General features: G+C 36.6%; 1 long non-coding RNA gene across 1 annotated transcript; it reads left to right on the top strand.

Annotated features, from left to right (window-relative positions):
- Window positions 1–1,155: 1,155 nt before the first annotated feature.
- LOC133289992 (uncharacterized) lies at window positions 1,156–25,000 on the top strand. Its single transcript, XR_009748559.1, has 3 exons — window positions 1,156–1,626; window positions 14,422–14,505; window positions 24,682–25,000. It is a non-coding gene; the product is annotated as an uncharacterized LOC133289992 (long non-coding RNA).
- The last annotated feature ends 1,684 nt before the right edge of the window (window positions 25,001–26,684 follow it).

Here is a 26,684-nt window from a genome sequence, read left to right as displayed (position 1 = left end):
AGTGGTAGGAGGAGATAAGGTTTGAACAAGATGTTAGAGGGTTTGGGCTGAATCATGGACACCCCCTAAGGCCCTATAGGTTCGGCCAAGTAACATTGTGGGTACTAAAATCATGGGTCCTATTGTTTTATGAATCAGCCCACAATTTCTTAATTTCCATTGTCTTTTAAATATTTTTAGGCATCCTATATATATCAATCAAATTATTAATATAATTAACATACTATTACTAAAAGTTCAAATGCCTATATATATATATATATATATATATATATATATATATATACTTGACATAGTTGTACTTCAAATATCTCCCCAAATTAATTTAATTCCTCTCTAGGTAAAATAGTTACATAGTTAGCAAACAATACATATGTTAACATAAAATTCAAATATCAAACAAACCTCTCATGTAGTTCGACTTCTCACATAGGCATCCTCATGCCTTATAATATTTTATGTATTTTCCTAAATTCGTGGGATGTTACAATTTAATTTAAGAAGGGAAATTATTTTGTGTTGATAATATTAGCGAGTATATTTGTATATTTTAAAAGATTTAAAACATTAGTTAAAAAGGGGTGGTCTTACTTTTAATTACCATATAGGTAGGAACCTAAATTATTAAGTTGTGGGAACATAAAAAAATAATTATTGGGAAGAATATTTAAAGTACAACATATAATGAAATCCTAGGTAATATTTGGTGAACTACATGAAACTACGTGGCTTAGATGAATTTTAGCGTTCAATTCCCATTGGTGCCTCGGCCCAAAGCCATTAGTGGAGGGCTTGATTCAGCCCAAACTTTTATTAACCATGGATCATTAGTTGTCTCTCAAAAATAAAAGATCTGCCTTCATGCCCCACCGTTGGCAAAGAATCAACCACATGTCCATCTTTGCATTCCCTTTCATGCGCTAGGTAGAAGGAAAAGAAAAGGAAAAATCTTAATCACTTGTATTAGCATCCAAAGGAATTAGCCTTGCCACCACATGCTTCCAATAAGAAGGAAGGGAATTCTTTGCATGTTCTCCTGTTGGGCAAGAGACAACCTTATCCCTATTGCGCTCTCTCTCTCTCTGTCTTTGTACACTCCTTGATGAAAATGACTTGTATCTGAATTCTTGCAACTAATACTCTAACAAAAGAAAAGAAAAAGAAATCTGTGTGAACACTTTCCTATTGACTTAGAGCAAAAATCCCTATCGCCATTATCGCTCTTGTACGTTGAATGGATTTGGAGCAAAACTTGAAAAAGAAAATGAATGCTCTTTTTTTTAAAACAAAACAAAAATCAAACACAGCCTCATCAACTTCCTCAAAATCGTAAGCTGTACCAGGAACAGAACCACCATCTTGCTTCCATCTCCTCCCTTTCCTTTGCTTGGCCGAGGACCTCATTTAGGAAGTGAAGGATTTTGCTGTTGTTTCCTTGTCTCCTCTACCATGTTCGGCTGATGAGGCTTTCCTCCAACATGCAGAATCACAGATAAGTTCACAGCCATCCTCCTTCTCTTTGTCCAGCCGAAGACAACCACCATCAAGGAGTTGGAAATCGGTCCTTGGAGAGGAGATAAATCCCCTGCATGTGACTGCAGGCGTAAACCTTGGAGAGAAGAAGAGGTAAGTCAATCCCCAATCAATCCTTGTACCATCTCTGTCTCGGCATTCTTGAGGATGTAGGAAGAAGTTTATTTTCTTTGTCATGCCTACCCATTCTGCTCACTTGAACAACAGTCATCCTAATGCATGAAAATCTAAAAACTGATTTGTAAACTTGGGGTATGGATCATCATGAAATTCGGAACTGTCCTTGGATTAGGAAAATGTGAATAGGTTTTGCTTATGCTTCAAAAATTGAAGTCAGCATGTGATGCTGTCCGGCAAGTATACCGATCGCACAAGTAATGTAATGAGTAAGTAAAGTATCGTCTCCACAGGGATTGTAAACCATGTACTACAATAACCAGTCCCCTTAAGTTGGAAAACTCGGTTTTTTGTTTGGAAAATTGTGAATTGAATTTGAGTAACAATATGAAATAAAAATAAAGACTTGTTTTTATATTTTTATTTAAGAGAAATAAAATAGTAACAATGAGAATTGATTTAAAAAATATGAGAAAACTATTGTAGCTAGAGTGCCTCACCTTATAATCCCCACTTCTTACTTTGGATTGATTCACAATATTTATTCATATAATTACTCGGATAAATTATTATCTAAAAATATTTATTAATTAACCTTCAATTCCTTGCTCATGAACATGTCAGAATCTAACTTGAACACTCCTCACCAAGATAATCATATAACGCTCAGCACTCAAGTGTTTAAGGGAGTAATAAACACTCAATCCATCACAGCAATAACATTACCATAAGCTTGATCATATTCTCAAGTTCCTAAAGATGAGGAACATTAACACATGCATAATTGATCAAAAGGACTTCACAGGTTGTAACTTGGTCAGGCTTAAGGGTAGGAATTTATGGTTAGTAGCTCAAACAACAATGAGATTGAAAAACTGATATTATTTCATTTTTAACACATTCAACTTAATGATTTTTTTCCCACTCAAATTCCCACAGAATTTCGGGAATTAATTCCTATCATCCACCTTTTCTTTACATTCACCTTTTTTCTTTTTCTCTTTTTCTTTCTTTTTCAAAACTTTTTGTTTTAAGGGCACAGATGAAATTTTACCTCCCCTAATTATTTGACCTCTGTGGAGCTTACCTTTATTTATTTATTTTGTTTTCAACATTTCAGTAATTCAATCTCAATCAAGGTAAGTCATATGGATATAGGCTAAGCCATCAATCAGGCCACAGGTCATTTAACAACAAATAAGTTCAGGCTCAAGGGGGCTAACAATGGAAAAATTCATACAGGTGGGTTATTTTTGGCCAATAGCGAACAAGAACAAAATGCCTTTATTATATCAATCAATACATGCATAACAGAGAAACAGAGCAAGTTCTAGAATGCTATCACAGTGAGTCCAATGACAAGAGCAAAAGCTAAAAAGGCTAAAGAGGCTCTAAATCTCTTGGTGACCACTTTACTTGAGACAAGCCCAAGTCTAAAGGAAGAAGAGCCCAAAATGATACACTTAATTCAAATTGAAGACTTTGAAGAATAAGCCTCAATGGATATGCATAAAGGCTTTATTTTTACTTGGCCCAAATTCTGCACTTAATTTTATTTTTCTTATATTCAGTTAAACTTTTGTAATAAGGCTTATTGGGCTGTCTATTTTCTTTTATGTGTAAGCACTTTCAGGTTAAACTCAATATGGATGTTACCCATTATATAAGGGAACACCATAGCTTTTGAAGGGGAAATTTCAGAATAAAAATATAACCTTTTTTTGGTGAGAGACTAGCTTCTCTAGGGTTCTTTTGAGAATCTCAGAACTTATCAAGGGTGCTAATCCTTGTGGCGTTCATAGGCTTATCAATCTTTGGATTGTGGCGCCTTCCAGTTATCGTTTCTTGATTGTGTTCACAAATTCTTGTATCAAACCCTATCACCCAAACCTTCAATTTTCATCCAAAATAGTCTCAGTTCATATCTTCTGATATACGCGTCAGTTTTCGGTGATTCTTGAGTCAAAGTCGCGATTCAGAAAGAGATCTTCACCTCGATTTGGAAACGTCCGATTCCGAGGTCTGTAGCGTGAGATACGCTATGTTCTTAACAGGTCGTGTTGGTGGATGAATTTGGGGTTAGAATTTCCATTCCTAGTAGATCCATTCCTCCATTCCTATTGGGGATCATATCATGTGGTATCAGAGCCAGGTTCTAAGATTGGAATTGGGTTTGATTTTCTCCATTGATTCCATCAATTCTGATCACACATTTGGTAACCCTAATCCCTAGTATTTTTGTTTTTAATTTTGAATTGTGCAATTCTGTTTTTAGTATTTGTTGTTGGTTCCTAATTTGTTCATTTGATATTCTGTTTGTTTCAATTTCTTGTTGTGTTCATATTTTCTGCACTTGTGTTCTTAAGGTTCATCCTATGTTCATCATTGTTCCTGATTTTTAATCCTTTCGATCCATGTTCCTTGAGTAGTATGTTGTTAGTGTGTTAAATAATAGCTTGTTTTGTGGGGAATTCAATCAAATTCAGTTTAGCATTACTGCAATCTGAATTTTTCATTCCAAAATTACAAATTCCATTTTATTGAAGCATCAGATATATATATATATATATATATATGCTATACAACTACTTGTTATTTAAGCGTAGTTACATACTACTACTCTTAAATCAGGTCCAAAGTGTCTTCTTGAATAATTCCTTCAATTTGGTTTGGTTTTCTTTGTCTTGCCTTCTTTGACATATTTCCAATTTGTATTGTGTCATTACGAATTCTTGAGTTTGGGATTGTACTCTTGAGTGTTCTTGGAGATTATGTTAAGAACTTAAAGAGAGCTATTGAGAGGAAAAAGGCAAGAGAGCACACTACACAAAAGCCTTAATAGAGAGCAACAAACACGAGTAATACATTTTAAGAGTGTAAACACGTGAGCGAGTGGTGAGGTCCAATTTCTTTTATTCTTGTTCTTTTCCTTGAATTATGGCAGGTGCAGGTGGTGAAGGTAGCCCTCCTCGTGAGAGAGAAAACAGGTTGCTAATCGATGCCATTATGGATCGCAAACGATAATGAGGGAGCAAACAGAGGACTTATATTTGAGAATTGAACACTTAGAAAATCAAGGGAATCATGATGATAATGGACATAGAGGGAGGGATGAAAGAAGGAGAAGAAGAGATAATGAGGATGTTGCTAGAGAGGATATAATTAAAGGGGTGAAGCTTAATATACCATCTTTTAAAGGAAAAAGTGATCTGGAGGCCTATTTGGAGTGGGAAATGAAGATTGAGCATTTATTTTCATGTCACAACTATACTGAAGAAAAGAAAATGAAGGTGGCAGCCATGGAGTTTAGTGATTATGCTCTCATTTGGTGGGACCAATTGCAAAAGGAGAGGGTAAGATATGAAGAACCATTAGTGGATAGTTGGGTGGAGATGAAAAGGCTAATGAGAAGAAGATTTGTTCCTTCCCATTATCATAGAGAACTTCACAATAAACGTCAATGGCTTACACAAGGCAACAAGAGTGTAGATGAGTATTATAAAGAGATGGAGGTTTCCTTGATTAGAGCAAATGTTAGTGAAGAACGGGAGGCTACTATGGCACGTTTCTTGCATGGACTGAATAGTGACATAAGGGATATCGTGGAGTTGCAAAATTATGTGGAGTTGGAGGATTTAGTGCATCAAGCTAGTAAGGTAGAACAACAACTCAAGAGAAAGGGTGTCATGAGGGAAAACTCTTCTAATTTCAATTCTTCAAGTTGGAAGGACAGAAATAAGAAGGAGGGAGGTACTTCATCAAGCAACCCCACTGCTGCACCTCAAAGGACTCAAATTAAGTCCAATGAGGCCCCTAAGAAGACAAGGAATAGTGAAATAAAATGTTTCAAGTGTTTGGGAAGAGGTCACATAGCTTCAGAATGTCCAACTAAGAAGACTATGTTACTTAAAGAGGATGGAGAGATTACTAGTGAGTCTTCTTCAGATTCTGCCTCACATGATGAAGAAGATGAGTATATTGGAGAAATAATACCGGAAGGAGATTTGTTTATGGTAAGAAGGATGTTGGGTAGCCAAGCAAAAGACCTGGGTGATAGTCAAAGGGAGAATATTTTTCATACTAGATGCCTTATCCAAGGAAAGGTATGCTCTTTAATTATTGATGGAGGGAGTTGTACCAATGTTGCAAGTGCTAGAATGGTGTCAAAATTGGGTTTGGAAACCAAACCTCACCCGTTGCCATACAAGCTTCAATGGCTTAGTGAGGATGGTGAAGTGACTGTAAGCAAACAAGTTGATGTGAACTTCTCCATAGGAAAGTATGAGGATACAGTTTTATGTGATGTGGTACCAATGGAGGCTTGTCATTTGCTTCTAGGGAGACCTTGGCAATATGATAAGAAAGTTATTCATGATGGTTACACCAACAAATTCTCTTTTGTGCATAAAGAACGCAAGACTATTCTTGCACCTTTGACTCCAATAGAAGTTAGTGAGGATCATTTGAAAATGAGAGATAAAAGAAAGCAAGAGAGAAAAGAAAGTGGAGAGAAAAAGGGGGAAGAGAGTGGAAGAGAGCAAGAAAAAAAGAGAAAAAAAGAGAGACAAACACAAAATTTGTTTATAAAAAAAAAAGAGGTGAAAAAGGCTATGCAATTGAAAAAGCCAATGCTCTTACTTTTGAGTAAAGAGAGTAATAATATCAAAGATGCAAGTCCTACTAACTCTCTTCCAAATGAGGTTTCTTCTATGTTGCAGGAATTTAAAGATGTTTTTCCTAAAGAGGTTCCTCATGGGTTACCACCTCTAAGAGGTATAGAACATCAAATTGATCTCATTCCAGGGGCTTCATTGCCTAACAGACCAGCCTATAGGAGTAACCCACAAGAGACTAAAGAGATTCAAAGACAAGTTGAAGACTTGATGCAAAAAGGATGGGTGCAAGAAAGCCTAAGTCCATGTGCAGTTCCAGTCATTCTAGTACCTAAGAAAGATGGAACTTGGAGGATGTGCACTGATTGTAGAGCCATCAATAACATCACGGTAAAGTATAGGCACCCCATTCCTAGATTGGATGATTTATTGGATGAATTGCATGGTGCTTGTGTCTTTTCTAAAATTGATTTGAAAAGTGGATACCATCAAATTAGGATTAGAGAAGTGGATGAATGAAAAACAGCTTTTAAAACTAAATATGAGCTGTATGAATGGTTGGTTATGCCCTTTGGTTTAACTAATGCACCTAGTACCTTCATGAAATTAATGAATCATGTGTTAAGGGAATTTTTAGGGAAGTTTGTTGTAGTGTATTTTGATGATATTCTGATTTATAGCAAATCCTATGATGATCATCTTGTACATTTGAGGTATGTTGTGGAAGCACTAAGGCATGAGAAATTGTATGCTAACATGGAAAAATGTGTGTTTTGTATAGACCATGTTGTTTTTCTTGGTTTTGTTGTTAGCTCACAAGGAGTGCAAGTTGATCAAGAGAAGGTGAAATCTATTCAAGAGTGGCCAACTCCTAAGAATGTAAGTGAGGTGAGAAGCTTTCATGGCTTAGCTAGTTTCTATAGGAGATTTGTTAAAGATTTCAGTACCATAGCTGCACCCTTGAATGAAGTGATTAAAAGGCATGTTGGTTTTAAATGGGGTGAAAAACAAGAGAAAGCCTTTGCTTCCCTCAAAGATAAATTAACTCATGCACCTATTCTTGTATTGCCTAATTTTTCTAAATCTTTTGAGATTGAATGTGATGCATCTAATGTGGGGATAGGGGCTGTTTTGATGCAAGAGGGGCATCCCATTGCCTATTTTAGTGAAAAACTGAATGGGGCTGCTCTTAATTATTCCACATATGATAAGGAATTGTATGCATTGGTAAGGGCTTTGCAAACATGGCAACACTATCTCTTGCCCAAAGAGTTTGTCATCAACAGTGACCATGAGTCCTTAAAGTACTTAAAAGGACAAGGCAAGCTTAACAAAAGGCATGCCAAATGGGTAGAGTTCTTGGAGCAGTTTCCCTATGTGATCAAGCACAAGAAAGGTAAGTCTAATGTAGTTGCAGATGCACTTTCAAGAAGGTATGCTTTGTTCTCTACTCTTGAAACTAAGTTCATTGGTTTTGATCATATGAAGGCATTGTATGAGCATGATCCAGACTTTGCACAAATCTATGAAACTTGTGTGGATGCTGCTCAAAATGGATTCTTTAGGCATAATGATTACTTGTTTAAAGAAAAGAGATTGTGTGTTCCTAAAGGTTCCATTAGGGAATTACTTGTGAAAGAGGCACATGCGGGGGGATTAATGGGACATTTTGGAATCCAAAAGACTCTAGACATGCTGCATGAACATTTTTATTGGCCACACATGAAGCGTGATGTACATAAATTGTGTGAAAGATGCATTGTATGTAAGCAGTCTAAGTCTAAATTATTGCCTCATGGGTTGTATACTCCTTTACCTATTCCAGATTGCCCTTGGATTGATATTTCTATGGATTTTGTGTTAGGACTACCTCGGTCTAAAAATGGTAAAGATTCTATTTTTGTTGTGGTGGACAGGTTTTCTAAGATGGCACATTTTATTCCGTGCAAAAAAGTCGATGATGCAATCCATAATGCTGATTTGTTCTTCAAGGAAGTGGTAAGACTCCATGGACTTCCAAGAAGCATTGTCTCTGATCGTGATACTAAATTCTTAAGCCATTTTTGGAGGACATTATGGAGTAAGTTGGGGACTAAACTTCTCTTTTCTACTACTTGTCATCCACAAACTGATAGCCAAACTGAGCATAAAGATGGTAAGAGTAAGGCTGAATATGTGCGAAAACTACATGAAAAGGTAAAAGCAAACATTGAGAAAAAGGTAGAGAGCTATGCTAAGCAGGCAAATAAAGGAAGGAAGAAGGAGAAGAGGATTACAATTTGAGGACAAATTCTTCTAAAGAAGGAGGGAATGATGAGGACATAGGAGGTGGCATGACCAAGACAACAAACTTGGAGGACATACAAGGTCTTGGAGGTCCAATGACAAGAGCAAAAGCTAAAAAGGCTAAAGAGGCTCTAAATCTCTTGGTGACCACTTTACTTGAGACAAGCCCAAGTCTAAAGGAAGAAGAGCCCAAAATGATACACTTAATTCAAATTGAAGACTTTGAAGAATAAGCCTCAATGGATATGCATGAAGGCTTTATTTTTACTTAGCCCAAATTCTGCACTTAATTTTATTTTTCTTATATTCAGTTAAACTTTTGTAATAAGGCTTATTGGACTGGATTATTGGGCTGTCTATTTTCTTTTATGTGTAAGCACTTTTTAGGTTAAACTCAATATGGATATTGCCCACTATATAAGGGAACACCATAGCTTTTGAAGGGAAAATGCAGAATAAAAAGATAACCTTTTTTTTGGTGAGGGACTAGCTTCTCTAGGGTTCTTTTGAGAATCTCAGAACTTATCTAGGGTGCTAATCCTTGTGGCGTTCATAGGCTTATCAATCTTTGGATTGTGGCGCCTTCCAGTTATCGTTTCTTGATTGTGTGCACAAATTCTTGTATCAAACCTTATCACCCAAACCTTCAATTTTCGTCCAAAATAGTCTCGGTTCATATCTCCTGATATACGCGTCGGTTTTCGGTGATTCTTGAGTCAAAGTCGCGATTCAGAAAGAGATCTTTCACCTTGATTTGGAAACGTCCGATTCCGAGGTCTGTAGCGTGAGATACGCTTTGTTCTTAACAGGTCGTGTTGGTGGATGAATTTGGGGTTAGAATTTCCATTCCTAGTAGATCCATTCCTCCATTCCTATTGGGGATCATATCACTTTGTTTTTACTTTAAGACTTCAAGACTAAAACAATCGTCTTGTGAGAAGACTATTTTAGAGAATCAAAAACGTTGATGGTAACGGTCTCATCATTCATCCTTAGTTCAAGCTTCTCATTTTCAACATCAATCAGTGCCCGAGCAGTGGCCAAGAAAGGTCTACCCAGCAACAGAGGCATCTCAGCTCCCCCTTCCATGTCCAACACTACAAAATCAGCAGGAAAGACGAACTTGTCCACCTTCACAAGAACATCTTCAATAATACCCCTAGGCTTCCTCAAAGATTTATCAGCAAGCTGAAGAGATGCCAAAGTGGGTTTCAACTCGGTGATTCCCAAAGATTTACAAACAGAAAGGGGCATCAAATTAATGCTAGCCCCAAGATCGCATATTGCTCTGCCAATTTTTGTGTCCCCAATTTCAATAGGAATTTTGAAACTCCCTGGATCACTGAGTTTGGGTGAGAACTTCTTCTGTATAATGGCACTACACTCCTCAGTGAGTGTTACAGTTTGGCATTCCTGCAGCTTATGCTTTCTTGATAACAAGTCCTTCATGAACTTGGCATAATTAGGCATGCAAGCCAAGGCTTCAGCAAATGGAAGATTTATGTGAAGCTTTTTGCATATGTCAAGGAACCTGGAATACTGTTGCTTCTGAGCATCCTTCTTGAACCTTTCAGGATAGGGTGCCATGTTTCTCACATATTCAGGACTCAACTCAAACTTCTTCTTTTCAACTGGCTTCTCCACTTTAGCAGGTTTTTCACTTTCTTTTTCTTTTGCGGGCTCACCTGCAGTATCTAGCTTCTTCTTTTCAGCTTCCATATTTTTTTTCGGCTTTTCTGGAGCTGCTATTACTTTACCACTTCTAGTGGTGACAAACATACAATCCTCCCTTGGATTGGTGACTGTGTTACTAGGGAAACTACCTGGAGTTCTATCAGCAACTTGCTTGGCCAGCTGGCCAATTTGATTCTCCAGATTTCTGATGGAAGCACTCATGTTTCTGGTATTAGCCCTAGTCTCTTCCATGAAAGCATTTGTGTTCTTTGTATTGGCTCTAGTCTCCTCCATGAAAGCATTAGAATGTTGAGCCATTTGTCCAATTAACTTCTCCAAATCAGAAAGTTCCTTTTGTGGAACAGGAGGAGGTTGCAGGTAATTGTTAGAACTGTAGTCAAGACCACCTCCTTGACCTCTCTTCTGAAAATTACTTCCAGAAGAAAAATTCTGATTTCTTGAAAAATTTTGTTGGGGCTTCTGTTCATACCAAACCTCATTTACTTGTAACTGCTGTGGATTATCACCCATGAGAGTAGGACACTCATTAGACTCATGAGCTTCCTTACAATATTCACAAACCACATAAGTTGATTGAACCTTGGACACTTGCATTTTCTCAAACTTCTCATTCAAGCTGTCAAACTTTTTGGACAACAGCTTTTGTTCAGCAAGCATAGCATCATTGCTTTCCAGCTTTATCACTCCTCTTTTTAATTGAGCTGGTATACTCTCATTCTCATTCATTGCCATCTTCTTTATCAAATCAATGGCTTGTTCAGAAGTACTTTGCTGAATAGAACCTCCAGCTGCACTATTAATCACCAACCTTGTTTCAGGAGAGATGCCATTAAAGAATATTGCCACCTTTTTGTCATCGTCTCCTTCATAGTGCGGACACTTCCGGATGAGTTCCTGGAATCTATTCCAGGTTGCACACAGTGATTCTCCTTCAAGTTGGCGGAAGTTTGTGATTTCATTCACCAGCTGGTTGTACTTTTCCATAGAAGAGAAATGGGCAAAGAACTTTGATGACAAGTCTTCCCATGTCGTGATACTATTAGCTGGCTGCCTTTCTATCCATTTGAGAGCTTTTCCCTTAACAGCAAAAGGGAATAATCGAAGCCTGACAGCATTGGCCAACACCCCATTGTGCTTGGTAGTGTCACAGATCATCAGAAATCGATCTATGAACTCATGAGGATCTTCCTCCTCAGAACCAGAGAACTGAACCCTTTCCACCAAAGTGATCAAAGATGGCTTCAGCTCAAAATTGTTTGCCTCCATCGTCGGCCTGATTATACTTGAATTTGGCCTATTGAACACCGGAGTCAGAATGGTGTCCAACAATCGTGGAGGTGGGTTATTTGCATTGTGGCCTCTGCCACCATCAGCATTGTTGTTTCCTGCCATTTCTTGTTTTGGTTGTACAGGTATGCTTTTGAAGTCTTCCCAAATTATCTGCTTGGCAACCTTCCTCAGTCTCCTCTCAGTCCTTGAAATTTCAGGATCAATTACAAAGTCTGTAGGAGGAGGTCTACCTCGCATAAAACTCAGAAAAATATGTTAGTAGCACCTGCTAACACAAAATACGATAGAACAAAATAAAATAAATAAAATAAAAATAAAAATCCAATCTCAAAGATCAACAGTTATTTGTAATATTGGAATTAGCAATCCCTGGCAACGGCGCCAAAAACTTGATGCTCTCCGGCAAGTATACCGATCGCACAAGTGATATAATGAGTAAGTAAAGTATCGTCTGCACAGGGATTGTAAACCAAGTACTACAATAACCAGTCCCCTTAAGTTGGAAAACTCGGTTTGTTGTTTGGAAAATTGTGAATTGAATTTGAGTAACAATATGAAATAAAAATAAAGACTTGTTTTTATATTTTTATTTAAGAGAAATAAAATAGTAACAATGAGAATTGATTTTAAAAATATGAGAAAACTATTGTAGCTAGAGCGCACTCACCTTATGATCCCCACTTCTTACTTTGGATTGATTCACAATATTTATTCATATAATTACTCGGATAAATTATTATCTAAAAATATTTATTAGTTAACCCTCAATTCCTTGCAAGGTTAACCCTTTAATCCCCAATTGGAACCCTAATTCCTTGCAATGTTCCTCACGGTATTAAGCAATGAACGCAATAATTTAAGCATCCGCAATTAAATACACATCTATTCCTAGCATGCATACCAATTGTTGTCCTACCCCCTTTCAAGATCAAAACCCCAATATTCCTATCTAGGGTTCTAACCCTCAAACTATTCCCAACTATCAGATTGATCAGTTCTAATAAAGAAAATAGAAAATACGCACAAGGTAGAGACAAAGATAATTATATAAATGAATAAAACTAAATCAATCCATCGTAACAAGGGTTCACATAGGGCTCGTGACCCTAACTACAATAAAAGAAAACTAGCCAAGAATAATCATGGCTAAAAATAATTCAATATTCAAAAGCATAAAATTACAGAGAAATAGATGAAGAAGAAGAACTGTGGAAGAATCCTTCAGAGCTCTGCCGTCGGCCTCCTTCAAAAGACTAGGTCTGAATCAGTTATCTCTAGGTCTAGCACAAGGATCCTATTTATAAAATTATTTTTTCCTTCTTCCAAAAATACCCTCGCGGAAAGACGGTGTAATTTTCTCGCAACCCGGTGCTAGTTGGCGCGGGTTTGGCGCAAATACGCGCGGAGTTACTGTCTCGAATACGAAAACTCGGACCCGATTGCGTGGACCGGCGCCAGTCCTTCACATTAGGGCGCCAATTGGCGCCATTCCTTCTTGTCTTTGGGTGCCAATTGGCGCCATTTGCTTGCTTTTGGGCGCCACTTGGCGCCATGGTGCTTTACTTTGGCGCAAGGTGGCATGGTGGCGCTAGTTTTCGCCATTCTGGCGCAAACTAGCGCCAATTCTCTGGCATTTGTACTGTGATACGTCCGTGCGTGTGGAGTTGCGTGAACAGACTTTTTATAATTTGTAATTTTCACTCCTCTTTTTCCTGAAAAACACAACCAAAAGGTGAATATAGAAAGAATCAATATAAATAGCAAATATGTATTTAAATTACTCTCTTATGACCCAATTCTTATCAATTTTAACATGGAAAAACCACACTTGTCAGAGGCACATCAACATGCTAACAGGGGAACAAATCATACGTGAGTGAGGAGGGTAGGAGTTGTTAAGGGAACCGATTATAATCACTTAAGATGGGGTTAAAAACCAATTCTGTTTGTATTGTGAATTTAGGGACAATTTCAATTGTTAGCGGTTAATGGAATAACCTTAAAGGCAGAATGGTAATGGGTAATAGAAACATGTAGAATTTAATTTCACGACTAAGTGATAAAAGTAGTATTATGTTAAAGAAAGAAATAAAATTCTCTAGGGCTAGTCACGAAACCGAATCAGTATGCAAATAGGAACCTTGTGACTTTGTCAATTGATATCAACTAGTGATTTGTTAAAAGAAAGTCTAAGCACCTAATTGGTAAACTAAATCTGAATTTTGTGAACTTGTATGTGGCTATTTAAATGGTTGGGCTGTCCGTTTAGCTAGAAAGATAATTACGTAGCCTTGCATTTATGTAAATCGTAGGGGCAACACACTAAGAATTTAAATAATTATGTCATGTGATGTATGAAGCGTATGTAAAGAAAAAAAAATTGGAATTTCTTAGGTGATACTATTAAAGCCGAATCTGTGTGCATGTAGGAAAATTGGGATTTTGTCATTTACTATCAATTAATGGAATAAAGTGTAGGACAGAAAATTAAATAACATTGGAAGCATGATAATTGATCAAAATACAAGAATTGGAAGCCTTGTTAATGGACAAGAAACCGAATTAAATGCTTAGGGATTTATACTTATGTCGTTTGTTAATCTTTGACAAAATTATAGTAAAACAGAAAATTAAATAACATGGGATGTATGATAAATTGATTGAAATCATAGGAAAAGAAGCATGATAAACCCGAATTGAATACATGGAAGAACCTTGGACTTTTATTAATGTAGCAAGTTAGTAAAAAATTGATATAAAGTCAGCAAATTAAATTATTATGGGAATCATGAAAACGGATTATGTGCAAGAGTAGGAGGCATAGGAAGTGTTTGTGAATTATAGGAAAAATTATATGAGATTCTGATTTGGTGCAATGGTATATTAGGTGCGCAAATTCCCTAAGAGCGTGGTCTATTCTTGTGCCGTTTGATTGGTACTTGGCTGTTTAATTGATGCTTGGACTCACAAGGTATGTGTTTGGTGGTGAGACCTACTGTGACTATTAGCTAGCGTATAGAATTTTGAACTGATGCTCACATGTGCCTTATGATTAGTATTCTGTTATGAGATATATGTATTTTGCCTTGGACTTGTCATGATGGAAAAATTCTGCCTATGAAAATATTTGTTATTTGGCAGCTTGGTATTAAATATACAACAGACGTATGCTATTATGATTATGATCTAGTCATGCATATGCACATCATGTTACACCTGTGTCTGTTTGTGTGTGTTTCAAGCATGCCATCGCATACCACATTATGCATTCATCTTAGAGACTGAAGTATATAATAAATATAAGCATACGTTTGAGCACGCATCATATAGGCATCCCTCCGGTACCAAGGTATAGGACACTTGGCTTTAGTCCGCATAGGTTGCAGTTGGAACCCTCTTGAGGAGCCACTATGGGATCTCCACTGTACTTGTTAGTACGTGCACGACGGTGCTATAAACGTACTCTTTGGTGTTATATACACATCTTGATTAGTATTTTGGCGTTATATACGCAATATGATTAGTACCTTGGCGTTATGTACGCACTATGATTATTATGTTAGCATCTATCTGGGAAAATTAAATGTTGATGCGACTGTTTTGGAACGCGGACTGCTCATGTGCCACTGCATCTGAGGCAGTTCTGGACCTGATTTGGGGAAATTAATTCCTGCTTCGTTTCTCAGTCAAATTGAGCGTGTGGTATATCAAAATAAAGTTTGAGATGTCTAGTTTGTAGGATAAAAATTTGAGAGCAAATGGATGACTGGATTGAGTGCAGTAATTCGAGTAATGTGAGTGGTTTGGGCTGTTTTTGGGGTTGGTTGGCTATTTGCGTATCCAACTTCAAACGGCGATAATCGGAGCAAATGAGCTCCGAATTGAGCGTGTGATAGCTTGTTGAAAAGGAAATTAAGTAAGACAAAGATATAATCTGAAAAGGAGGTATGGTTGTGAGCGGTGTGTTCGCAGAAAATTGATGAGTGAACCATGTTCGAAAAGGTAAAAACGTAAAGTTTTGTAATTGGCTAAGTGGATTTATGGGAATCCCTTAGTAACTTATAATAAGTAAAGTAAGTTATAAAAATAGTTTAAATAAGTCTTTCGCAAGAGTTTACGGTTACGGTCACAGTTTTTAATTATTACGCTTTTTATGTTTTAAATGCTCGCGTAATAATCGGAAAAAGTTTATTCGCATTTTTATAAATGAATTGCTGTGATTGTAACTGTGCTTAATATCATAATTAATGTTAACAATACTGGTGTACAACGGGCTGTTACACTTGGTATCCTAGAATTGTTGTGTACGTTGTAAAGGATAGATTTGGGTGCAATTAATTATAGAAAAATATTAGACAGTAGCTACAGAATTAACGGACAAGCTTAACATCTCTTGTAATCATGGAAATTAGTAGTTAGAGTCTTGGAATCTAGGTATCCTTATTCGTGTCCTTAAGTCAGCTTCATAGTTAGAATTAATTAGAAGTGCCTCCTAAATTATAAGCTCTAGACAAAAGCACTACTCAGCAGTGTAATTCCTTTTCCGTAAGATAGTGGCAAATATTGTGTTGTTTAATGAATTGATGCTGTAAATTTTTATGTCTCTATAGTGATGGATTAAGACCTTTAGAAGATAAGAACATTTACTGGAATTCTTGTTGTAATGAAATTTGGTGAGTTTACGAATATTCTTCTACATTGTAAATTGGAATATGATGCGTTCTGTTTTACTTACTTGATTTCCTGTAGACTATTAAATTGTGAAATTCTACTCATGATGTTTGTCAAGTCGGGTAATTGGTTGTGAGGTGTTTATTGAATTGAATTTTATCATGTGCAAGGAGTAACTAGAGAGTGGATGAAATTATAATTTGTAACATGTAAACTGTAAGAATAAAATAAGTGTAATTGAAGGTCCTAGTTACTTAGTCCTCTGTTGTACAAGTCGTGGGCAGGCATGTGTAGTCGCTTAAATTATCTAATTCGGAATTATAAGATTTTGTTGGTGCGATGGTAGCTACCAATACCACGCAACGTCCTCGGCATATATAAGCCTACGAGTATCATCCAAGGTGTGTTCTAAGAACCACAACCATGATGCCCCAACCATCCATAACACCCGAGACATTCCTAGTGTGCTCCTATCTGGATCACATACCACGACCCTAGGTCAACTGGAACTCCCTCTCGGAGACCTATCCAGTGGAAGTCCAAAACTGCCCGAAGGCTAACTGTCTATTGGCCAGAGACTCGGTACATAAGTACCCACTATGATAATGCATGCATGCTCATGTTGTTCTACACTACTCATATACACTTCCTACCATTACCCTCAACGGGTATGGTGGAACAGAAAAGGGGAACAAGCCCCAGTACCAAGAGGTTACCTTAGTATGCCTCTTCACTAGCTCTACAGCAGCTTATTTTCCAAACTTGTTACTCAACAGAATGCCTACACAGAGGACATTCCCTAATTACTCAAAATTCATATAAACTCATGAAATTTGCATAATACTTGCATTGATTCAACCACTTACCTCAACCCACTTGGTCCAGGACCCAGGGTAATCCACCGACTCACTGTTCGGGGTTCCATTCAACGTACGACAACCTACACAATCATGTACCATCATCAGTACACGTCAATTTCCATCAGAACGCAAAAACCACAAAATCCTCCCCTCCCTCAAAGAGGTTCGGCCATACAAGTGTTATTTTGAGATTTATTTTTCTAAATTTTCTTTCTCATTTTATTACTCATCCTTACGTTGCCATGAGGCTAATTCAAGTGTCGTTTTTCCGTTTTACGTCTTTTAAGCATCGTTTTGCTAAATAGTTCCCTCTAGGTTCATTTCAACACTTAACACTTCCAATTATTTTTCTATAGGTTTTCCAACCTTCCAACCACCACACAACCCATCTAATTTTCATTTAATTACACAAAACATCATCCCAATTATTTTTTCAACACAATTCCTCACTTTTCTCAATATGGCCTAATTATGCCCTATGAAATCCCAAAGGATTTCTTTGAATTTTCAACCATTCCACATCTCATACAACCTCATATTATCAACATACAATCATTCAACAACTCACCAATCAAAGACCAACAAAATTTCAAACTTCAAAATCATGACCACAAAAAATTCTTCTAAGTTAAAATCTATTTTTTCACCAAAATTTTTCATGGCATTTCTAGCTTTAATACATCATTCTAAGGCATTATCATCTAATACACATTTTTCATTTGAGCACTCTATCATCACACATCAACCATGCAAGGTCTAGGGTCCATGAAAATAAACTACAATCAAACCATGTAAATGAGATGGAAATATACTCACAACCAAGGCTAGATGCTACCCCCAAGACTCCTCAAAGCAATGGAAGCTCAAATGACTCCATGAACCTCCATTTTTCCCAACAAATTCGAATCTGACTTTGGCCTATATCTCCCCAAATACACGGTTTCAAGGCTCAAGAGTGGTACCAATGTGTTTAGAAGGTGTTTTCCATCAAGACAAAAATCGTTGGATTCGGTGAAGAAACGATCAAGTTATGGTGAATTGAAAATTTTGCATAAAAATGGTGATGGAGGGGCTGTTTGTGCGGTTTTGCAAGGGGGAGAGAAGAGTGAGATGATGATGAATAGTAGAAAGATGATGTGGCTTAAGTGGGGTGGGTCCCACGCCTCCACGCGCGCGATGTAAAATTCATCCGACTTTCACTAAAAGTCCAAAATTTCACAACCTATTTAGAAACTCTAATTTTTAACATTAACTATTCTCCTTTAATTATACTTGCTCATATGAATCCGGAGTTTTTCAGTCATTCGGAGAAAACACTGTTTTAAGCTACTGCGCGCGCCGTTGGCACGCTTCCCCAAAATGACTTAATTCCATCAAATTTTATCAAAAATCATATTTCCTAACTCAATAAACCATTTATAACTCATATTTGAAACCAAGAGCTCAAAACTCAATCGGCACGTTTTACGGTGCAATCGTACCGCAATATTTTTACCCGCGAAAAACACTATTCACTGATTTTTCTGAAACTTGCCTGTCCACTCAATTTTTCGTTCTGAATCCATTTCCAGGGTTATTTCTATCATCTGAGACCTTCTACTCAATTTTTATCTTCCTAGGGTTGCGTGTTGGCTAATTACCGTTTTGCCCTTTCTTTGTATTTTGGCTTAAATCTTAGGATTTTCACTAATCCTTCACTTAATTACTCATTTAATATTTGATCACTTAATTTAGAATTGAGAGGTGTTATATTCACCCCATCTTTTAGAATTTTGTCCGCAAAATTAACTCATACTCATCCGCTAACTTAGGACACAGCTGGAGAATCTCATCCTCTCACTCCCAAGTAGCATCCTCAAGTGTGTATCTTTACCATATTACTTTTATCACAAGCATGATCTCCTTTTTATGATACTCATTATCATTTGATCCTTCACAATTACTCGCCTCTCATGGTTCTGTGACCTTTTAATTCACAATACTTTAAACTTTCTCTGGTTTACCGTTTCACTTCCGCTGATTTTTAGGTAATAACATAACCATATTACAGATTTATTGGTATCAATTCACCTCATTCTCATCTCTATCTATCTTTCTGACCCAAGGTCATTCTCAAAGGCATCTAATCGTTTTCATAATAGGCCCCAATCGTTCTCATGTATACTAACTAGTTATTCCTGGAGTATTTCCAACTCCCACTTTCTTTAGTACTTGACTCTTTTCGTTGTCCGTGCTGTTACAACCACCCCCAAACATACCAGTCCTTTCCATTACTGTTACTACTCTTATCATTTCGTTGTTTTCTTGGCTTTCACCCAAGCGCATACTTTCTAGTTTCAAAGGCACTTTGTCGTGTCCTACAATTCCGACTCACATTAAATTCTATACTTATATACTTTATTTTTCCTTGTCACGTGTCTTCACCTCTTCTCAGGTACTCACAACTATATCTTTCTCTTTGTGATACGGAACTAACAATCCTCACAATAGTTTATGTTTCCGATTAACCATTTAAGGTCCTTTAACCATAAACACACTCCTGAATTTTTCCATCTACAAACTCATATTCATAATTTACGCTCACTATTACTCTCTTTATTAACTTAACCATCTCAACTTTATCGACTCAGTTAGCTCAACTCCATACTTAGACCTCTCTCAGTCTAAACACAACACTCATCAAAGACCTCCACATCAAGGCCTCATGCTTAATATTTTCTCCCACTAATTATTTTCATCTTTCATTCCTCTCCGATGTTGCAACTTAACCATATGTTCCACTTATTTATACTACTTTTTCGTAATCATCGTCATTTAATCCTGGATGTCAAACTCAAAACGCTATCACCTTACAGTTTTACTAACTTCCACCAAACACCTTGGAACGAATCAACTTCCAAACCCATTTCACTATTAACTGATGGACCACTCAAAATGCCATATCTCTCACATACAAGTCACATCTTATAGGAATCTTTGAAACTTAATTGTCAAGTCACATAAAACTATATCCATCATTGCCACTACTTCTACCATTCACCATTGGTTGGTATACCAATCTCTCGGAATATTCCAAAACACTCGGCCATACCTCATTAGTACTTAACCAAAACAACATCAACATTGTGCATTTTCCACACAGTTTACCCTCTATAAGGACTAATAATTCACCGTTTTAACCTGAACTCTTGATCATCGCCAGCCTTCCTAGAAGGACACTTACTCCATCTGTCAATATTAAATCACACTATTATCTCTTTTATCATAAGGCGAGAATCCCAACAAACTTACTACCTCACTTGCAGCCGAAATTATCTCATCAAACTTACTTTACACTCACAATAGTGCTTCACTATCACACTTCTAAATTCTTACACATTATGCCTCACCTCTTATATCCAAATCTATTATTGTTCATTTACAAATATCTGACCTCACATTTTGCGTTAATCACATGTAAGAACTCTCTCAATATAGTGGGTAGCAACATTCACAGGTTTAACCTCTCAAGCTCTTGCTGTCCTCAGGGCCCCAGATGTAATGACCCACCGATCAGAGAATCCACCCATATGATCCCTGCCGTAATAATAACTTACCACTAGCTGTCCTTATTCAAGGGGCATCCCCCATATGTTTCTTCTTTGTGCATTTATATCAAATATCTCTACTGCACTAACAGTTACATCAATGCGGAACACTTCCTCGTCTCATATTACTTCTACCAAGTACTAATAGTCTCCGGGAACATAATCCGCATAGAGATAGCTATTCACTCTGGGCACATAGGCCGCACAGAGATAGTAATATCAAGTCTTATAACGTGCACCCAGTACACAGAGGAATTCATATTTATAACACACTTGTATATAACAGCAAACGTGTACCCAGTACACAGGGGAATCCATACTTATAACATCCGTATATAACGGCAAAACTGGTACTCCGTACACTCCAGATCACACATGGACCCAGTCCATTTGGTGCCTGTATCACCTCTGTATATAACAGCAAAATATCTTTGGTATATTCACATGGGACTACCCCCAATAATATTAGTAGTAGTGGTATAATATACTCCTGTTACATATAAGTCAATTCATTTTACTCTCTCGTTTAATTCTTCTCACTGATAGTTTACTTTCGTTGTGGTTAACCGCCGGACCTGGTTTATAACAGCCACTATTATAATAATTCATATTCTCTTTGTAATTTCATACACTTCTTTTAACTCTTAATAGTTCCTTCTGTCATGTTACCGTTCAAATCCATAGTTCATTATCTCTTCCTTGCTTACTCTTATCACAGATTGCTTACTCTTTTACTTTGACTATTCACTTGGCATGGTTCATAACATAATTTCTATTCCATGAATCTTAAATCTTCTCAAAGTTCTGTACACATCTCACATCTCTTAATATAAGTATCATATTTCCCACATATACTTCCCATCATACAGGGATCTTCTAAACATATCCGTCCTATCACAGAGGACTAATTTCACCTCAATCCTTGCACTGACACTTATACCTCAACTCATTAACTAATCTTATCATTTTTGTTTTGACATTACACATTAGCTCTTTGTTAAACACATAATTCCATACTCAATATTACATAACAATCCTTCAATTTTCCTTATCACTTCCACCCTTGGTGGTTGTAGAATATTTCTTACATTAAAATACCTCCACATTGGTCTGTCAATCCATATCAAATACCAATGATTTCACCAGCTCACTACTATTAGTATATATATATACAGAACACTAGATCATAATCTCTTTACAATTCTCACTACTTTCTTACACCTGACTATACAATTTAATCGTACTATTCCTTTATCCCAGGCACGTTTGCCAAATTGAATCGACATTCATTAATTACAATAGTGCCTTCATCGTACATCTATCTTATGTCATCCATGACGATATTCTCAATTTCTTCCTTTTACTCATACTACATAGTTATTTCCTCTCACTTATGTTTACTCAACACTAACTCCTGATGGATTTTAATCCCATAATTCAATATCTCTCAAATCAACACTTCCTTAACATAATAATTTCAAGTTTTTAAATCCCTTAGGATTATACATCAATTATTCCATTTGTTTCTCTACATAACCATTCTAATTCCTTCAAGTGTGCACCATCTATCAGGGACGTATAACTTCTTGTCAAACACAACATATTCTAACTCGTAACTCCTTATTCATATCAAACTCCCTACGGAGGCCTCTCCAGTGAAAGTCTCCAACGCCATACGACAACTATCTACTGGCCAGAGATACGATACAACTCTATGTACCCAACATCCACAAATGCATGAACATGTTATAATCACACTATTGAATCAAACAACTTCCAACTACTACCCCAATGGGCATGGTGGAGCACACGCAGGGATTAACCCCAATACTAAGAGATTACCTTTTTGAAGCTCCCAAGCTAGGTTGCTTCAATCACAAGTTACCTCGTAAATTTCTTCAACAAAGAAATGTCAATATCCTTTTGGTCAAGGACCAAAGGCAATCCACAAGCTCCACCTACAATGATCACAACACATGATCATCAATCCACTTGTTACACAAGTCAATATTTCAAGACAATGCATTACTCACCACCAATGTTTATGCTTCGGCCATTGTGGCCAAAATACCTTAATCATGTTATTAATTTTATGCAACCATCCCAATGGTTTCCTTAGCCAATCACATTACCATAACCATCCCACAATTGTACCAATTCACACTTAGCATAATTTTCTCCAAGAATTCCCAATATGGCCGAATGGTTGTCACCTAAGTGACTAGGGATTTTTCTTACATTCTCAAGGTTTAAGGCACTCATTTAGACCTACACTAGTTTATTCAAATACCTACTAACTCAATTCTTCAATCCAAACATTCCATTGCACATTTTCACACCAAACACCTTATATGGTGGAATCCAAACTCCTCCTAAGGCAAGAGATTTTTCTCTCAAACAACAAGCATCACACAGTCATACAATCCATTTATAATTAATGATTCAAAACATCACAAGTCCAATTATATAATTTTTGCATCATCCTTTCCTATTTTTCCCTACTTGGCCGAAATGCACATTCAAGGGTACCAAGAGATTTTCAATTGATTTTCACACTTTAAATACACCATACACCTTGTAATTAACTACTAAAACTAATCCATAACTTAATTTTCCAATCACACAAAAATCCAATTTCGCAAAGTCTTAAGATCATCATCCAAAATCCACTAAGTTACAAACTTTTTCATAATAAATTTTATGATCTCAATCACTCTAATTCATCATTCTAAGCAATATTTGTCGAATGCACAAATTCAATTTGAGGTCTCCAACTACCCAAACTCACCAACACATATTCAAATTTCATACTCATTTTCAAATCATCAACAAAACTCAATGAAATTGGGAATACTTATCCCAAATGGACTCACAAGCCTCCAAAGAGTGATATTTGAGCACGAATGCAACTCAAACCACCATCAATGACCCTAAAAATCTTCAAAGTCGTCACCTTTTTGGCCAATGATCTCTCTCCACATGATACCCATGCAAAGCTAAGGGTAGCATTGTGTTCCTCTCAAGATTTTACACAAGTTTGGCTTTGAAATCGTTTGATTTCATTAAGTATAACTCAAGATATTGTTGTTTGAAGTTTTCAAGTTAAAAATATCCATTGAGGAAGAGGGGAACTCGATTTTGGAGAGAGAATGAGGGAGGAAGATGAGTGAAAATCTAATTTCACATGTGCTCAAATGCTCACTTAAGTGGGGGCAGGTCCCACATGTGAATTTACCAATTTACCATCACTTAAACTAGTCATTCAACACACTACTCTCCACTTAATCCATGAATCATCCATATAATCAAAATTTTAACATTCACCAAAGTCCTTTAATTACGCTTGAACAGATGAATTCAGAGTTTTTCGATTATTTGGCGAGATTACTATTTTAGCCTGATATGTGCACCGTTGGCATGTTTTTCCAAAAGCCCTAATTTTTGTCAAATTTCATTAGTAATCATAATTCTTAGTCCTATGTACCTTTTCCAACTTATATTCAAACCTAGAACTCAAATTTCACTAGCACGTTTTTCGGTGCAACTGCACAACTGTATATTTACCCGATAAAAACACTATTAATCAAATTTCTAGAAACTTGTCTAACCACGCAATTTTTCATTCTGAATCCATTTCCAGGGTTAGTTTTTTCATTTGAGACTTTATACTAATATTTTAGTATTTAGGGTTACTTGTTTTTCAAATTATCGTTTTACTCTCTTTTTACGTATTTTGACCCAGAACTCAGGATTTCCACTACTCCTACCCTTAAATCCTTATTTTAACTATAATTAAGTGTTTTAAATCTATGAGGTGTTTTAGATACATTCTTGGATGAGAGCCAGATTGATATGCCGTATGTCGTATGTCGTAGGCCATTGGGCCATGTGATTTTGTATGGTATGTGTATAGTTTCATTATTGTCATTTTACATCTGAGTGAGAGCAATTGGGTGGAGTGATCCTCCAGAACCTTTGGATTACTAAGATATATTCTTATATCTCACCCCGCGTTATGGGGCTATTCAGGTGGATGTAGCGGTGCTGAAGTCTTGAGCAAGAGGCTCACAGGTTGAGGATGAGGAGCACATGTTTGAATGCATGATTATATATGTCATTTTGCATTTTGGAATGTATTTGATAGGTTAGACTTAGTGCATGAACATTGTGTATAGCATGAGTTATGTATACCATCCGTGTTCTTGTTCATATAGCATTATTTTGGCAAGTCTAGTATAGATGTAATTATTGCCATTTCAAGCCTTTTGATGTAGTAGTTATATTTGTGATGGATAAATGTAATTAAAGAAGCATGGATCTTGTGTCAAGTAATGATGTATGTATGTGATGGAAGGGCCATAAGCCTATTTTAGATTATGATATTGTCTAATGATGTCAAATGCATGTAATTGAATTATGTGATTGAAATGAGTAATAAGTTGTAAATGGATTAAGTAATGGATTATAAATTAAATGAGAAACGATGCAAATATGTTGAGGGTTGTAATAGCACCGAGTTTTATTGATCCACCTTGTCAATTAGGTACAATTTGATGGTTTAGAACACACTTTGATATGTGGGATCAGTTAAGAAAACAAAGGAGATGCCATCGAAATTTCTATGAATTGATCATTTTTTAGGCCAACTTTGGGAGACCATATCTCCCTCCAAAAATGTCCAAATAGGATGTTCCATACTCCATTTTAAACCTTAAGATGTCAGCTATGTTGTCCCAAAATTTGGTGCCATTTAGAGCTAAAAGAGAACTCCAAATGAGGCGTGTGATACATTATTGGAAAGCTAAAAGAGTCTATTTTAACATACTAAAAGAAGAGAAATTAACGATAAGTGTGTCACGTCCAGTGTTGAGAAAACAAAAGCGTGTTCAGTATTAGAAAAATTGTAAAAGTGAGTTTTATGCTAAGTTGGTTTTTGGGAACCTCTTAGCTACTTCAAATATATGTTGTATGATAATTAGGCAATTAGATTATTACTTCCGCATTTAGAATTCTGTTACGATCACAGTTTGTATCATTCCATTTTATGTTATTTTCAAATGCGTACGTAATGAAAAGGAAAAAGTTTACTCGTATTTTTAAATAAACTTCTGTTATTGTAACTACGCTTAATATCATAATCAATGTTAACAATACCGATGTACAACAGGTTGTTACATCATACACTTTGAGGTCTTCAAGTGATCAAAGGTAATCCTAAACCTTTTGTGTTTTAACGGGTAGATCCTGAGGCACTCTTGAGGACCGTAAACGATTTACGGGTTCCGCAAAGATTAACAAAGATTGAATTTTTTTTTTGTTTTTCACCCTCATGAGCATGTTGCTTGAATGTCAAGCGACACAAATTTTAACTTTCACGTGGTATCAAAGCCTTGCTCGTTACCGTAAACTCGTGGGGTTGTTTTCATTGAATTTTCAAAAAAGAGTTTTAAAACCTACATTCTTTCATGAATCTTGATTCTTAAAAATGATATCTTTATGAAAGTATAGTTCTTTTCATGCATAAAGATTCGGTCTTTCATGCGAAAACCGCCACCTTATAGTGACAAGGGTGGCAGCCATGGGTTTTAGGGGATGGGAGGTGGGGACCAAACCCTAGTTAGACTCGGTAAAGCTACTAAAACTAATCCATAACTTAATTTTCCAATCACACAAAAATCCAATTTCGCAAAGTCTTAAGATCATCATCCAAAATCCACTAAGTTACAAACTTTTTCATAATAAATTTTATGATCTCAATCACTCTAATTCATCATTCTAAGCAATATTTGTCGAATGCACAAATTCAATTTGAGGTCTCCAACTACCCAAACTCACCAACACATATTCAAATTTCATACTCATTTTCAAATCATCAACAAAACTCAATGAAATTGGGAATACTTATCCCAAATGGACTCACAAGCCTCCAAAGAGTGATATTTGAGCACGAATGCAACTCAAACCACCATCAATGACCCTAAAAATCTTCAAAGTCGTCACCTTTTTGGCCAATGATCTCTCTCCACATGATA

This window comes from Gastrolobium bilobum, unplaced genomic scaffold (assembly GCF_033153095.1).
Source record: "Gastrolobium bilobum isolate Gb01-03AN ecotype WA unplaced genomic scaffold, APGP_CSIRO_Gbil_v1 utg23530, whole genome shotgun sequence".
Taxonomy (NCBI): Eukaryota; Viridiplantae; Streptophyta; class Magnoliopsida; order Fabales; family Fabaceae; genus Gastrolobium; species Gastrolobium bilobum.
This window is presented reverse-complemented; position numbering and strand designations above follow the sequence as displayed.